At 44.6% G+C, this 14,733-nt stretch overlaps 18 non-coding genes across 18 annotated transcripts; all 18 read left to right on the forward strand.

Annotated features, from left to right (window-relative positions):
- The first annotated feature begins 462 nt into the window (after window positions 1–462).
- Window positions 463–583, forward strand: LOC142514422 (5S ribosomal RNA). The gene has a single exon (XR_012810316.1). It is a non-coding gene; the product is annotated as a 5S ribosomal RNA (ribosomal RNA).
- Window positions 584–1,266: 683 nt separating this feature from the next.
- On the forward strand, window positions 1,267–1,387 carry LOC142507375 (5S ribosomal RNA). Its single transcript, XR_012805635.1, has one exon. It is a non-coding gene; the product is annotated as a 5S ribosomal RNA (ribosomal RNA).
- A 1,057-nt stretch (window positions 1,388–2,444) lies between these two features.
- LOC142516540 (5S ribosomal RNA) lies at window positions 2,445–2,565 on the forward strand. Its single transcript, XR_012812329.1, has one exon. It is a non-coding gene; the product is annotated as a 5S ribosomal RNA (ribosomal RNA).
- A 682-nt stretch (window positions 2,566–3,247) lies between these two features.
- Window positions 3,248–3,366, forward strand: LOC142513928 (5S ribosomal RNA). Its single transcript, XR_012809850.1, has one exon. It is a non-coding gene; the product is annotated as a 5S ribosomal RNA (ribosomal RNA).
- A 684-nt stretch (window positions 3,367–4,050) lies between these two features.
- Window positions 4,051–4,171, forward strand: LOC142517080 (5S ribosomal RNA). The gene has a single exon (XR_012812840.1). It is a non-coding gene; the product is annotated as a 5S ribosomal RNA (ribosomal RNA).
- A 682-nt stretch (window positions 4,172–4,853) lies between these two features.
- Window positions 4,854–4,972, forward strand: LOC142507848 (5S ribosomal RNA). Its single transcript, XR_012806090.1, has one exon. It is a non-coding gene; the product is annotated as a 5S ribosomal RNA (ribosomal RNA).
- Window positions 4,973–5,656: 684 nt separating this feature from the next.
- Window positions 5,657–5,775, forward strand: LOC142506518 (5S ribosomal RNA). Its single transcript, XR_012804807.1, has one exon. It is a non-coding gene; the product is annotated as a 5S ribosomal RNA (ribosomal RNA).
- Window positions 5,776–6,459: 684 nt separating this feature from the next.
- LOC142513067 (5S ribosomal RNA) lies at window positions 6,460–6,578 on the forward strand. The gene has a single exon (XR_012809033.1). It is a non-coding gene; the product is annotated as a 5S ribosomal RNA (ribosomal RNA).
- A 683-nt stretch (window positions 6,579–7,261) lies between these two features.
- LOC142516299 (5S ribosomal RNA) lies at window positions 7,262–7,382 on the forward strand. Its single transcript, XR_012812101.1, has one exon. It is a non-coding gene; the product is annotated as a 5S ribosomal RNA (ribosomal RNA).
- A 684-nt stretch (window positions 7,383–8,066) lies between these two features.
- On the forward strand, window positions 8,067–8,185 carry LOC142512972 (5S ribosomal RNA). The gene has a single exon (XR_012808943.1). It is a non-coding gene; the product is annotated as a 5S ribosomal RNA (ribosomal RNA).
- Window positions 8,186–8,868: 683 nt separating this feature from the next.
- On the forward strand, window positions 8,869–8,987 carry LOC142517121 (5S ribosomal RNA). The gene has a single exon (XR_012812880.1). It is a non-coding gene; the product is annotated as a 5S ribosomal RNA (ribosomal RNA).
- A 683-nt stretch (window positions 8,988–9,670) lies between these two features.
- Window positions 9,671–9,788, forward strand: LOC142514992 (5S ribosomal RNA). The gene has a single exon (XR_012810861.1). It is a non-coding gene; the product is annotated as a 5S ribosomal RNA (ribosomal RNA).
- A 683-nt stretch (window positions 9,789–10,471) lies between these two features.
- On the forward strand, window positions 10,472–10,590 carry LOC142509779 (5S ribosomal RNA). The gene has a single exon (XR_012807934.1). It is a non-coding gene; the product is annotated as a 5S ribosomal RNA (ribosomal RNA).
- A 683-nt stretch (window positions 10,591–11,273) lies between these two features.
- On the forward strand, window positions 11,274–11,392 carry LOC142515865 (5S ribosomal RNA). Its single transcript, XR_012811686.1, has one exon. It is a non-coding gene; the product is annotated as a 5S ribosomal RNA (ribosomal RNA).
- Window positions 11,393–12,075: 683 nt separating this feature from the next.
- LOC142514423 (5S ribosomal RNA) lies at window positions 12,076–12,196 on the forward strand. The gene has a single exon (XR_012810317.1). It is a non-coding gene; the product is annotated as a 5S ribosomal RNA (ribosomal RNA).
- A 684-nt stretch (window positions 12,197–12,880) lies between these two features.
- Window positions 12,881–13,000, forward strand: LOC142513158 (5S ribosomal RNA). Its single transcript, XR_012809119.1, has one exon. It is a non-coding gene; the product is annotated as a 5S ribosomal RNA (ribosomal RNA).
- A 683-nt stretch (window positions 13,001–13,683) lies between these two features.
- LOC142514994 (5S ribosomal RNA) lies at window positions 13,684–13,801 on the forward strand. Its single transcript, XR_012810862.1, has one exon. It is a non-coding gene; the product is annotated as a 5S ribosomal RNA (ribosomal RNA).
- A 685-nt stretch (window positions 13,802–14,486) lies between these two features.
- Window positions 14,487–14,607, forward strand: LOC142514424 (5S ribosomal RNA). The gene has a single exon (XR_012810318.1). It is a non-coding gene; the product is annotated as a 5S ribosomal RNA (ribosomal RNA).
- Window positions 14,608–14,733: the final 126 nt, after the last annotated feature.

Here is a 14,733-nt window from a genome sequence, read left to right on the forward strand (position 1 = left end):
AGACCCTCTAATCTGCGATTTACCGCTTCTGTTAAGGTTTCGTTTCCACGAGAAATCCGCTTAGAAAGTTCGAAATTCGATTCGGGTTCCACTTTATCGTATCCCAAGCATAATAATAGCTTTACATTCGTTATTTCCTTCTTCTTATTTTTTTTCTATTTTCTGGGAACATTTATTCATTTTTGTTGTCATGAGTCGGTTCTGTGTGGAAGGGTATGACGCAGATTACTCCGGAGACGGTCAACTCATTAAAAACAATATTTCGACTATTTTATCCATAAATTACGTAAACGGTCGCGACACGAGGTCTTCCCAGGGAGGTCACCCATCATAGCTCTGCCATCGCGCCAGAACGCTTAACTTCATGGTTATGATTGGGCGAGAGCAGTGCCGCATGTTGTCCATCGCCGCCCGCTCCACACGTACTCGAGGGATATAAGAATAAACATCCCACTCAATGTCGGGTGCGATCATACCAGCACTAATGCACCGGATCCCATCAGAACTCCGAAGTTAAGCGTGCTTGGGCGAAAGCGCAGTACTAGGATGGGTGACCCCCTGGGAAGTCCTCGTGTTGCACCCCTTTTTGTGTTTTTCTATTTTTGATTACTTGTTGACAGACGAGTTTCGGCTCAAATCATCTGAATCTCGATCGGGACCAGATAAGACATGTGAAATGAAAGTACCTCGGGCACTGCCGGATTTGGAAAAAATTGTAGGCTAATTTGATTGTAAACGGGCAAACGGACGAGACTCATTACTACGCAATGAGCTGACGAGATTTTAGCCGAATTCCTTCATTAAGACCCTCTAATTTGCGATTTACCGCTTCTGTTAAGCTTTCGTTTTCTCGAGAAATCCGCTTAGGAAGTTCGAAATTCGATTCCGGTTCCATTTTATCGTAGCCGAGGCATAATAATAGCTTTACATTCGTTATTTCCTTCCTTTTATTTTTTTTCTATTTTCTGGGAACATTTATCGATTTTTGTTGTCGTGAGCCGGTTCTGTGCGGAAGGGTATGACGCAGATTACTCCGGAGACGAATAACTCATTAAAAACAATTATTTCGACTGTTTTATCCATAATTTACGTAAACGGTCGCGACACGAGGTCTTCCCAGGGAGGTCACCCATCCTAGCTCTGCCATCGCGCCAGAACGCTTAACTTCATGGTTATGATTGGGCTAGAGCAGTGCCGCGTGTTGTCCATCGCCGCCCGCTCCACACGTACTCGAGGGATATAAGAATAAACATCCCACTCAATGTCGAGTGCGATCATACCAGCACTAATGCACCGGATCCCATCAGAACTCCGAAGTTAAGCGTGCTTGGGCGAAAGCGCAGTACTAGGATCGGTGACCACCTGGGAAGTCCTCGTGTTGCACCCCTTTTCGTGTTTTTCTATTTTTGATTACTTGTTGACGGACGATTTTCTGCTCAAATCATCTGAATCTCGATCGGGACCAAATAAGACATGTGAAATCAGCGTAGCTCGGGTACTGCCTGATTTGGACAAAATTGTAGGCTAATTTTATTGTAAACGGGCAAACGGACGAGACTCATTACTCCGCAAAGTGCTCGCGAGATTTTAGCTAAATTTCTTCTCTAAGACCCTCTAAGTTGCGATTTACAACTTCTGTTAATGTTTCGTTTCCTCAAAAAATCCGTTTAGGAAGTTCGAAATTCGATTCCGGATCCATTTTATCGTCTCCCAGGAATAATAATAGCTTTACATTCATAGAAGTCCTCGTGTTGCACCCCTTTTCGTGTTTTTCTATTTTTGATTACTTGTTGACAGACGATTTTCGGCTCAAATCATCTGAATCTCGATCGGGACCAGATAAGACATGTGAAATGAAAGTAGCTCGGGCACTACCGGATTTGGACAAAATTGTAGGCTAATTTGATTGTAAACGGGCAAACGGACGAGACTCATTACTACGCAATGAGCTGACGAGATTTTATCCGAATTTCTTCTCTAAGACCCTCTAATTTGCGATTTACCGCTTCTGTTAAGCTTTCGTTTCCTCGAGAAATCCGCTTAGGAAGTTCGAAATTCGATTCCGGTTCCATTTTATCGTATCCCAGGCATAATAACAGCTTTACATTCGTTATTTCCTTCTTCTTATTTTTTTTTCTATTTTCTGGGAACATTTATCGATTTTTGTTGTCGTGAGCCGGTTTTGGGTGGAAGGGTATGACGCAGATTACTCCGGAGACGGTGAACTCATTAAAAACAATTATTTCGACTGTTTTATCCATAATTTACGTAAACGGTCGCGACACGAGGTCTTCCCAGGGAGGTCACCCATCCTAGCTCTGCCATCGCGCCAGAACGCTTAACTTCATGGTTATGATTGGGCGAGAGCAGTGCCGCGTGTTGTCCATCGCCGCCCGCTCCACACGTACACGAGGGATATAAGAATAAACATCCCACTCAATGTCGGGTGCGATCAGACCAGCACTAATGCATCGGATCCCATCAGAACTCCGAAGTTAAGCGTGCTTGGGCGAAAGTGCAGTACTAGGATGGGTGACCCCCTGGGAAGTTCTCGTGTTGCACCCCTTTTCGTGTTTTTCTATTTTTGATTACTTGTTGACAGACGATTTTCGGCTCAAATCATCTGAATCTCGATCGGGACCAGATAAAACATGTGAAATCAAAGTAGCTCGGCACTGCCGGATTTGGACAAAATTGTAGGCTAATTTGATTGTAAACGGGCAAACGGACGAGACTCATTACTACGCAATGAGGTGACGAGATTTTATCTGAATTCCTTCTCTAAGACCCTCTAATCTGCGATTTACCGCTTCTGTTAAGGTTTCGTTTCCACGAGAAATCCGCTTAGAAAGTTCGAAATTCGATTCGGGTTCCACTTTATCGTATCCCAAGCATAATAATAGCTTTACATTCGTTATTTCCTTCTTCTTATTTTTTTTCTATTTTCTGGGAACATTTATTCGATTTTTGTTGTCAGTGAGTCGGTTCTGTGTGGAAGGGTATGACGCAGATTACTCCGGAGACGGTCAACTCATTAAAAACAATATTTCGACTATTTTATCCATAATTACGTAAACGGTCGCGACACGAGGTCTTCCCAGGGAGGTCACCCATCATAGCTCTGCCATCGCGCCAGAACGCTTAACTTCATGGTTATGATTGGGCGAGAGCAGTGCCGCATGTTGTCCATCGCCGCCCGCTCCACACGTACTCGAGGGATATAAGAATAAACATCCCACTCAATGTCGGGTGCGATCATAACAGCACTAATGCACCGGATCCCATCAGAACTCCGAAGTTAAGCATGCTTGGGCGAGAGCAGTACTAGGATGGGTGACCCCCTGGGAAGTCCTCGTGTTGCACCCCTTTTCGTGTTTTTCTATTTCTGATTACTTGTTGACAGACGAGTTTCGGTTCAAATCATTTGAATCTCGATCGGGACCAGATAAGACATGTGAAATGAAAGTAGCTCGGGCACTGCCGGATTTGGACAAAATTGTAGGCTAATTTGATTGTAAACGGGCAAACGGACGAGACTCATTACTACGCAATGAGCTGACGAGATTTTAGCCGAATTCCTTCTCTAAGACCCTCTAATTTACGATTTACCGCTTCTGTTAAGCTTTCGTTTCCTCGAGAAATCCGCCTAGGAAGTTCGAAATTCGATTCCGATTCCATTTTATCGTATCCCAGGCATAATAATAGCTTTACTTTCGTTATTTCCTTCTTCTTATTTTTTTTTCTATTTTCTGGGAACATTTATCGATTTTTGTTGTTGTGAGCCGGTTCTGTGCGGAAGGGTATGACGCAGATTACTCTGGAGACGGTGAACTCATTAAAAACAATTATTTTGACTGTTTTATCCATAATTTACGTAAACGGTCGCGACACGAGATCTTCCAAGGGAGGTCACCCATCCTAGCTCTGCCATCGCGCCAGAATGATTAACTTCATGGTTATGATTGGGCGCGAGCATTGCCGCGTGTTGTCCATCGTCGCCCGCTCCACACGTACTCGAGGGATATAAGAATAAACATCCCACTCAATGTCGGGTGCGATCATACCAGCACTAATGCACCGGATCCCATCAGAACTCCGAAGTTAAGCGTGCTTGGGCGAAAGCGCAGTACTAGGATGTGTGACCCCCTGGGAAGTCCTCGTGTTGCACCCCTTTTCTTTTTTTTCTATTTTTGATTACTTGTTGACAGACGATTTTCTGCTCAAATCATCTGAATCTCAATCGAGACCATATAAGACATGTGAAATGAAAGTAGCTCGGGAAATGCCGGATTTGGACAAAATTGTAGGCTAATTTGATTGTAAACGGCAAACGGACGAGACTCATTACTACGCAATGAGCTGACGAGATTTTTGCCGAATTCCATCTCTAAGACACTCTAATTTGCGATTTACCGCTTCTGTTAAGCTTTCGTTTCCTCGGGAAATCCGCTTAGGAAGTTTGAAATTCGATTCCGGTTCCATTTTATCGTATCCCAAACATAATAATTGCTGTACATTTGTTATTTCCTTCTTCTTATTTTTTTTTCTATTTTCTGGGAACATTTATCGATTTTTGTTGTCGTGAGCCGGTTCTGTGCGGAAGGGTATGACGTAGATTACTCCGGAGACGGTTAAGTCATTAAAATAATTATTTCGACTATTTTATCCATAATTTAAGTAAACAGTCGCGACACGAGGTCTTCCCAGGGTGGTCACCCATCCTAGCTCTGCCATCGCGCCAGAACGCTTAACTTCATGGTTATGATTGGGCGAGAGCAGTGCCGCGTGTTGTCCATCGCCGCCCGCTCCAAACGTACTCGAGGGATATAAGAATAAACTTCCCACTTAATGTCTGGTGCGATCATACCAGCACTAATGAACCGGATCCCATCAGAACTTCGAAGTTAAGCGTGCTTGGGCGAGAGGAATACTAGGATGGGTGACCCCCTGGGAAGTCCTCGTGTTACATCCTTTTTCGTGTTTTTCTATTTCTGATTACTTGTTGACAGACGAGTTTCGGCTCAAATCATCTGAATCTCGATCGGGACCAGATAAGACATGTGAAATGAAAGTAGCTCGGGCACTGCCGGATTTGGACAAAATTCTAGGCTAATTTGATTGTAAACGGGCAAACGGACGAGACTCATTACTACGCAATGAGCTGACGAGATTTTAGCCGAATTCCTTCTCTAAGACCCTCTAATTTGCGATTTACCGCTTCTGTTAAGCTTTCGTTTCCTCGAGAAATCCGCTTAGGAAGTTCGAAATTCGATTCTGGTTCCATTTTATCGTATCCCAGGCATAATAATAGCTTTACATTCGTTGTTTCCTTCTTCTTATTTTTTTTTATATTTTCTGGGAACATTTATCGATTTTTGTTGTCGTGAGCCGGTTCTGTGCGGAAGGGTATGACGCAGATTACACCGGAGACGGTTAACTCATTAAAAACAATTATTTCGACTGTTTTATCCATAATTTACGTAAACGGTCGCGACACGAGATCTTCCCAGGGAGGTCACCCATCCTAGCTCTGCCATCGCGCCAGAACGCTTAACTTCATGGTTATGATTGGGCGAGAGCAGTGCCGCCTGTTGTCCATCGCCGCCCGCTCCACACTTACTCGAGAGATATAAGAATAAACATCCCACTCAATGTCGGGTGCGATCATACCAGCACTAATCCACCGGATCCCTTCAGAACTCCGAAGTTATGCGTGCTTGGGCGAGAGCAGTATTAGGATGGGTGACCCCATGGGAAGTCCTCGTGTTGCAGCCTTTTTCGTGTTTTTCTATTTGTGATTACTTGTTGAAAGACGATTTTCGGCTCAAATCATCTGAATCTCGATTGGGACTAGACAAGACAAGTGAAATGAAAGTAGCTCGGGCACTGCCGGATTCGGACAAAATTGTAGGCTAATTTGATTGTAAACGGGCAAACGGACGAGACTCATTACTACGCAATGAGCTGACGAGATTTTAGCCAAATTCCTTCTCTAAGACCCTCTAATTTGCGATTTACCGCTTCTGTTAAGCTTTCGTTTCCTCGAGAAATCCGCTTAGGAAGTTCGAAATTCGATTCTGGTTCCATTTTATCGTATCCCAGGCATAATAATAGCTTTACATTCGTTGTTTCCTTCTTCTTATTTTTTTTTATATTTTCTGGGAACATTTATCGATTTTTGTTGTCGTGAGCCGGTTCTCTGCGGAATGGTATGACGCAGATTACTCCGGAGATGGTCAACTCATTAAAAACAATTATTTCGAATGTTTTATCTATAATTTACGTAAACGGTCGCGACACGAGGTCTTCCCAGGGAGGTCACCCATCCTAGCTCTGCCATCGCGCCAGAACGCTTAACTTCATGGTTATGATTGGGCGAGAGCAGTGCCGCGTGTTGTCCATCGCCGCCAGCTCCACACGTACTCGAGGGATATAAGAATAAACAACCCACTCAATGTCGGGTACGATCATACCAGCACTAATGCACCGGATCCCATCAGAACTCCGAAGTTAAGCGTGCTTGGGCGAGAGCAGTACTAGGATGGGTGACCCTCTGGGAAGTCCTCGTGTTGCACCCCTTTTCGTGTTTTTCTATTTCTTATTACTTGTTGACAGACGAGTTTCGGCTCAAATCATCTGAATCTCGATCGGGACCAGATAAGACATGTGAAATGAAAATAGCTCAGGCACTGCCGGATTTGGACAAAATTCTAGGCTAATTTGATTGTAAACGGGCAAACGGACGAGACTCATTACTACGCAATGAGCTGACGAGATTTTAGCCGAATTCCTTCTCTAAGACCCTCTAATTTGCGATTTACCGCTTCTGTTAAGCTTTCGTTTTCTCGAGAAATCCGCTTAGGAAGTTCGAAATTCGATTCCGGTTCAATTTTATCGTATCCGAGGCATAATAATAGCTTTACATTCGTTATTTCCTTCTTCTTATTTTTTTTCTATTTTCTGGGAACATTTATCGATTTTTGTTGTCGTGAGCCGGTTCTGTGCGGAAGGGTATGACGCAGATTACTCCGGAGACGGTGAACTCATTAAAAACAATTATTTCGACTGTTTTATCCATAATTTACGTAAACGGTCGCGACACGAGGTCTTCCCAGGGAGGTCACCCATCCTAGCTCTGCCATCGCGCCAGAACGCTTAACTTCATGGTTATGATTGGGCGAGAGCAGTGCCGCGTGTTGTCCATCGCCGCCCGCTCCACACGTACTCGAGGGATATAAGAATAAACATCCCACTCAATGTCAGGTGCGATCATACCAGCACTAATGCATCGGATCCCATCAGAACTCCGAAGTTAAGCGTGCTTGGGCGAAAGTGCAGTACTAGGATGGGTGACCCCCTGGGAAGTTCTCGTGTTGCACCCCTTTTCGTGTTTTTCTATTTTTGATTACTTGTTGACAGACGATTTTCGGCTCAAATCATCTGAATCTCGATCGGGACCAGATAAAACATGTGAAATGAAAGTAGCTCGGGCACTGCCGGATTTGGACAAAATTGTAGGCTAATTTGATTGTAAACGGGCAAACGGACGAGACTCATTACTACGCAATGAGTTGACGAGATTTTATCCGAATTCCTTCTCTAAGACCCTCTAATCTGCGATTTACCGCTTCTGTTAAGCTTTCGTTTCCTCGAGAAATCCGCTTAGGAAGTTCGAAATTCGATTCCGGTTCCATTTTATCGTATCCCAGGCATAATAACAGCTTTACATTCGTTATTTTCTTCTTCTTATTTTTTTTTCTATTTTCTGGGAACATTTATAGATTTTTGTTGTCGTGAGCCGGTTTTGGGCGGAAGGGTATGACGCAGATTACTCCGGAGACGGTGAACTCATTAAAAACAATTATTTCGACTGTTTTATCCATAATTTACGTAAACGGTCGCGACACGAGGTCTTCCCAGGGAGGTCACCCATCATAGCTCTGCCATCGCGTCAGAACGCTTAACTTCATGGTTATGATTGGGCGAGAGCAGTGCCGCGTGTTGTCCATCGCCGCCCGCTCCACACGTACTCGAGGGATATAAGAATAAACATCCCACTCAATGTCGGGTGCGATCATACCAGCACTAATGCATCGGATCCCATCAGAACTCCGAAGTTAAGCGTGCTTGGGCGAGAGCAGTACTAGGATGGGTGACCCCCTGCGAAGTCCTCGTGTTGCACCCTTTTTCGTGTTTTTCTATTTTTGATTACTTGTTGATAGACGATTTTCGGCTCAAATCATCTGAATCTCGATCGGGACCAGATAAAACATGTGAAATGAAAGTAGCTCGGGCACTGCCGGATTTGGACAAAATTGTAGGCTAATTTGATTCTAAACGGGCAAACGGACGAGACTCATTACTACGCAATGAGCTGACGAGATTTTAGCCGAATTCCTTCTCTAAGACCCTCTAATTTGCGATTTACCGCTTCTGTTCAGCTTTCGTTTTCTCGAGAAATCCGCTTAGGAAGTTCGAAATTCGATTCCGGTTCCATTTTATCGTATCCGAGGCATAATAATAGCTTTACATTCGTTATTTCCTTCTTCTTATTTTTTTTCTATTTTCTGGGAACATTTATCGATTTTTGTTGTCGTGAGCCGGTTCTGTGCGGAAGGGTATGACGCAGATTACTCCGGAGACGGTTAACTCATTAAAAACAATTATTTCGACTGTTTTATCCATAATTTACGTAAACGGTCGCGACACGAGGTCTTCCCAGGGAGGTCACCCATCCTAGCTCTGCCATCGCGCCAGAACGCTTAACTTCATGGTTATGATTGGGCGAGAGCAGTGCCGCGTGTTGTCCATCGCCGCCCGCTCCACACGTACTCGAGGGATATAAGAATAAACATCCCACTCAATGTCGGGTGCGATCATACCAGCACTAATGCACCGGATCCCATCAGAACTCCGAAGTTAAGCGTGCTTGGGCGAGAGCAGTACTAGGATGGCTAAACCTCCTGGAAGTCCTCGTGTTGCACCCCTTTTCGTGTTTTTCTATTTTTGATTACATGTTGACATACGATTTTCGGCTCAAATCATCTGAATCTCGATCGGGACCAGATAAGACATGTGAAATGAAAGTAGATCGGGCACTGCCGGATTTGGACAAAATTGTAGGCTAATTTGATTGTAAAAGGGCAAACGGACGAGACTCATTACTACGCAATAAGCTGACGAGATTTTAGCCGAATTCCTTCTCTAAGACCCTCTAATTTGCGATTTACCGCTTTTGTTCAACTTTCGTTTCCTCCAGAAATCCGCCTAGGAAGTTCGAAATTCGATTCAGGTTGCATTTTATCGTATCCCAGGCATAATAATAGCTTTACATTCGTTATTTCCTTCTTCTTATTTTTTTTCTATTTTATGGGAACATTTATCGATTTTTGTTGTCGTGAGCCGGTTCTGTGCGGAAGGGTATGACGCAGATTACTCCGGAGACGGTGAACTCATTAAAAACTATTATTTCGACTGTTTTATCCATAATTTACGTAAACGGTCGCGACACGAGGTCTTCCCAAGGAGGTCACCCATCCTAGCTCTGCCATCGCGCCAGAACGCTTAACTTCATGGTTATGATTGGGCGAGAGTAGTGCCGCGTGTTGTCCATCGCCGCCCGCTCCACACGTACTCGAGGGATATAAGAATAAACATCCCACTCAATGTCGGGTGCGATCATACCAGCACTAATGCACCGGATCCCATCAGAACTCCGAAGTTAAGGTGCTTGGGCGAGAGCAGTATTAGGATGGGTAACCTCCTGGGAAGTCCTCGTGTTGCACCCCTTTTCGTGTTTTTCTATTTTTGATTACTTGTTGACATACGATTTTCGGCTCAAATCATCTGAATCTCGATCGGGACCAGATAAGACATGTGAAATGAAAGTAGCTCGGGCACTGCCGGATTTGGACAAAATTGTAGGCTAATTTGATTGTAAACGGGCAAACGGACGAGACTCATTACTACGCAATGAGCTGACGAGATTTTAGCCGAATTCCTTCTCTAAGACCCTCTAATTTGCGATTTACCGCTTCTGTTAAGCTTTCGTTTCCTCGAGAAATCCGCTTAGGAAGTTCGAAATTCGATTCCGGTTCCATTTTATCGTATCCAAGCATAATAATAGCTTTACATTCGTTATTTCCTTCTTCTTATTTTTTTTTCTATTTTCTGGGAACATTTATCGATTTTTGTTGTCGTGAGCCGGTTCTGTGCGGAAGGGTATGACGCAGATTACTCCGGAGACGGTTAACTCATTAAAAACAATTATTTCGACTGTTTTATCCATAATTTACGTAAACGGTCGCGACACGAGGTCTTCCCAGGGAGGTCACCCATCCTAGCTCTGCCATCGCGCCAGAACGCTTAACTTCATGGTTATGATTGGGCGAGAGCAGTGCCGCGTGTTGTCCATCGCCGCCCGCTCCACACGTACTCGAGGGATATAAGAATAAACATCCCACTCAATGTCGGGTGCGATCATACCAGCACTAATGCACCGGATCCCATCAGAACTCCGAAGTTAAGCGTGCTTGGGCGAGAGCAGTACTAGGATGGGTGACCCCCTGGGAAGTCCTCGTGTTGCACCCCTTTTCGTGTTTTTCTATTTTTGATTACTTGTTGACAGACGATTTTCGGCTCAAATCATCTGAATCTCGATCGGGACCAGATAAGACATGTGAAATGAAAGTAGCTCGGGCACTGCCGGATTTGGACAAAATTGTAGGCTAATTTGATTGTAAACGGGCAAACGGACGAGACTCATTACTACGCAATGAGCTGACGAGATTTTAGCCGAATTCCTTCTCTAAGACCCTCTAATTTGCGATTTACCGCTTCTGTTAAGCTTTCGTTTCCTCGAGAAATCCGCTTAGGAAGTTCGAAATTCGATTCCGGTTCCATTTTATCGTATCCAAGCATAATAATAGCTTTACATTCGTTATTTCCTTCTTCTTATTTTTTTTTCTATTTTCTGGGAACATTTATCGATTTTTGTTGTCGTGAGCCGGTTCTGTGCGGAAGGGTATGACGCAGATTACTCCGGAGACGGTTAACTCATTAAAAACAATTATTTCGACTGTTTTATCCATAATTTACGTAAACGGTCGCGACACGAGGTCTTCCCAGGGAGGTCACCCATCCTAGCTCTGCCATCGCGCCAGAACGCTTAACTTCATGGTTATGATTGGGCGAGAGCAGTGCCGCGTGTTGTCCATCGCCGCCCGCTCCACACGTACTCGAGGGATATAAGAATAAACATCCCACTCAATGTCGGGTGCGATCATACCAGCACTAATGCACCGGATCCCATCAGAACTCCGAAGTTAAGCGTGCTTGGGCGAGAGCAGTACTAGGATGGGTGACCCCCTGGGAAGTCCTCGTGTTGCACCCTTTTTCGTGTTTTTCTATTTTTGATTACTTGTTGACAGACGATTTTCGGCTCAAATCATCTGAATCTCGATCGGGACCAGATAAGACATGTGAAATGAAAGTAGCTCGGGCACTGCCGGATTTGGACAAAATTGTAGGCTAATTTGATTGTAAACGGGCAAACGGACGAGACTCATTACTACGCAATGAGCTGACGAGATTTTAGCCGAATTCCTTCTCTAAGACCCTCTAATTTGCGATTTACCGCTTCTGTTAAGCTTTCGTTTCCTCGAGAAATCCGCTTAGGAAGTTCGAAATTCGATTCCGGTTCCATTTTATCGTATCCGAGGCATAATAATAGCTTTACATTCGTTATTTCCTTCTTCTTATTTTTTTTCTATTTTCTGGGAACATTTATCGATTTTTGTTGTCGTGAGCCGGTTCTGTGCGGAAGGGTATGACGCAGATTACTCCGGAGACGGTTAACTCATTAAAAACAATTATTTCGACTGTTTTATCCATAATTTACGTAAACGGTCGCGACACGAGGTCTTCCCAGGGAGGTCACCCATCCTAGCTCTGCCATCGCGCCAGAACGCTTAACTTCATGGTTATGATTGGGCGAGAGCAGTGCCGCGTGTTGTCCATCGCCGCCCGCTCCACACGTACTCGAGGGATATAAGAATAAACATCCCACTCAATGTCGGGTGCGATCATACCAGCACTAATGCACCGGATCCCATCAGAACTCCGAAGTTAAGCGTGCTTGGGCGAAAGCGCAGTACTAGGATGGGTGACCCCCTGGGAAGTCCTCGTGTTGCACCCCTTTTCGTGTTTTTCTATTTTTGATTACTTGTTGACAGACGATTTTCGGCTCAAATCATCTGAATCTCGATCGGGACCAGATAAGACATGTGAAATGAAAGTAGCTCGGGCACTGCCGGATTTGGACAAAATTGTAGGCTAATTTGATTGTAAACGGGCAAACGGACGAGACTCATTACTACGCAATGAGCTGACGAGATTTTAGCCGAATTCCTTCTCTAAGACCCTCTAATTTGCGATTTACCGCTTCTGTTAAGCTTTCGTTTCCTCGAGAAATCCGCTTAGGAAGTTCGAAATTCGATTCCGGTTCCATTTTATCGTATCCTAAGGCATAATAATAGCTTTACATTCGTTATTTCCTTCTTCTTATTTTTTTTCTATTTTCTGGGAACATTTATCGATTTTTGTTGTCGTGAGCCGGTTCTGTGCGGAAGGGTATGACGCAGATTACTCCGGAGACGGTTAACTCATTAAAAACAATTATTTCGACTGTTTTATCCATAATTTACGTAAACGGTCGCGACACGAGGTCTTCCCAGGGAGGTCACCCATCCTAGCTCTGCCATCGCGCCAGAACGCTTAACTTCATGGTTATGATTGGGCGAGAGCAGTGCCGCGTGTTGTCCATCGCCGCCCGCTCCACACGTACTCGAGGGATATAAGAATAAACATCCCACTCAATGTCGGGTGCGATCATACCAGCACTAATGCACCGGATCCCATCAGAACTCCGAAGTTAAGCGTGCTTGGGCGAAGAGCAGTACTAGGATGGGTGACCCCCTGGGAAGTCCTCGTGTTGCACCCCTTTTCGTGTTTTTCTATTTTTGATTACTTGTTGACAGACGATTTTCGGCTCAAATCATCTGAATCTCGATCGGGACCAGATAAGACATGTGAAATGAAAGTAGCTCGGGCACTGCCGGATTTGGACAAAATTGTAGGCTAATTTGATTGTAAACGGGCAAACGGACGAGACTCATTACTACGCAATGAGCTGACGAGATTTTAGCCGAATTCCTTCTCTAAGACCCTCTAATTTGCGATTTACCGCTTCTGTTAAGCTTTCGTTTCCTCGAGAAATCCGCTTAGGAAGTTCGAAATTCGATTCCGGTTCCATTTTATCGTATCCAAGGCATAATAATAGCTTTACATTCGTTATTTCCTTCTTCTTATTTTTTTTCTATTTTCTGGGAACATTTATCGATTTTTGTTGTCGTGAGCCGGTTCTGTGCGGAAGGGTATGACGCAGATTACTCCGGAGACGGTGAACTCATTAAAAACTATTATTTCGACTGTTTTATCCATAATTTACGTAAACGGTCGCGACACGAGGTCTTCCCAAGGAGGTCACCCATCCTAGCTCTGCCATCGCGCCAGAACGCTTAACTTCATGGTTATGATTGGGCGAGAGTAGTGCCGCGTGTTGTCCATCGCCGCCCGCTCCACACGTACTCGAGGGATATAAGAATAAACATCCCACTCAATGTCGGGTGCGATCATACCAGCACTAATGCACCGGATCCCATCAGAACTCCGAAGTTAAGGTGCTTGGGCGAGAGCAGTATTAGGATGGGTAACCTCCTGGGAAGTCCTCGTGTTGCACCCCTTTTCGTGTTTTTCTATTTTTGATTACTTGTTGACATACGATTTTCGGCTCAAATCATCTGAATCTCGATCGGGACCAGATAAGACATGTGAAATGAAAGTAGCTCGGGCACTGCCGGATTTGGACAAAATTGTAGGCTAATTTGATTGTAAACGGGCAAACGGACGAGACTCATTACTACGCAATGAGCTGACGAGATTTTAGCCGAATTCCTTCTCTAAGACCCTCTAATTTGCGATTTACCGCTTCTGTTAAGCTTTCGTTTCCTCGAGAAATCCGCTTAGGAAGTTCGAAATTCGATTCCGGTTCCATTTTATCGTATCCCAAGGCATAATAATAGCTTTACATTCGTTATTTCCTTCTTCTTATTTTTTTTTCTATTTTCTGGGAACATTTATCGATTTTTGTTGTCGTGAGCCGGTTCTGTGCGGAAGGGTATGACGCAGATTACTCCGGAGACGGTTAACTCATTAAAAACAATTATTTCGACTGTTTTATCCATAATTTACGTAAACGGTCGCGACACGAGGTCTTCCCAGGGAGGTCACCCATCCTAGCTCTGCCATCGCGCCAGAACGCTTAACTTCATGGTTATGATTGGGCGAGAGCAGTGCCGCGTGTTGTCCATCGCCGCCCGCTCCACACGTACTCGAGGGATATAAGAATAAACATCCCACTCAATGTCGGGTGCGATCATACCAGCACTAATGCACCGGATCCCATCAGAACTCCGAAGTTAAGCGTGCTTGGGCGAAAGCGCAGTACTAGGATGGGTGACCCCCTGGGAAGTCCTCGTGTTGCACCCCTTTTCGTGTTTTTCTATTTTTGATTACTTGTTGACAGACGATTTTCGGCTCAAATCATCTGAATCTCGATCGGGACCAGATAAGACATGTTAAATGAAAGTAGCTCGGGCACTGCCGGATTTGAAC

This window comes from Primulina tabacum, chromosome 10, assembly GCF_025594145.1.
Source record: "Primulina tabacum isolate GXHZ01 chromosome 10, ASM2559414v2, whole genome shotgun sequence".
Classification (NCBI taxonomy): Eukaryota; Viridiplantae; Streptophyta; class Magnoliopsida; order Lamiales; family Gesneriaceae; genus Primulina; species Primulina tabacum.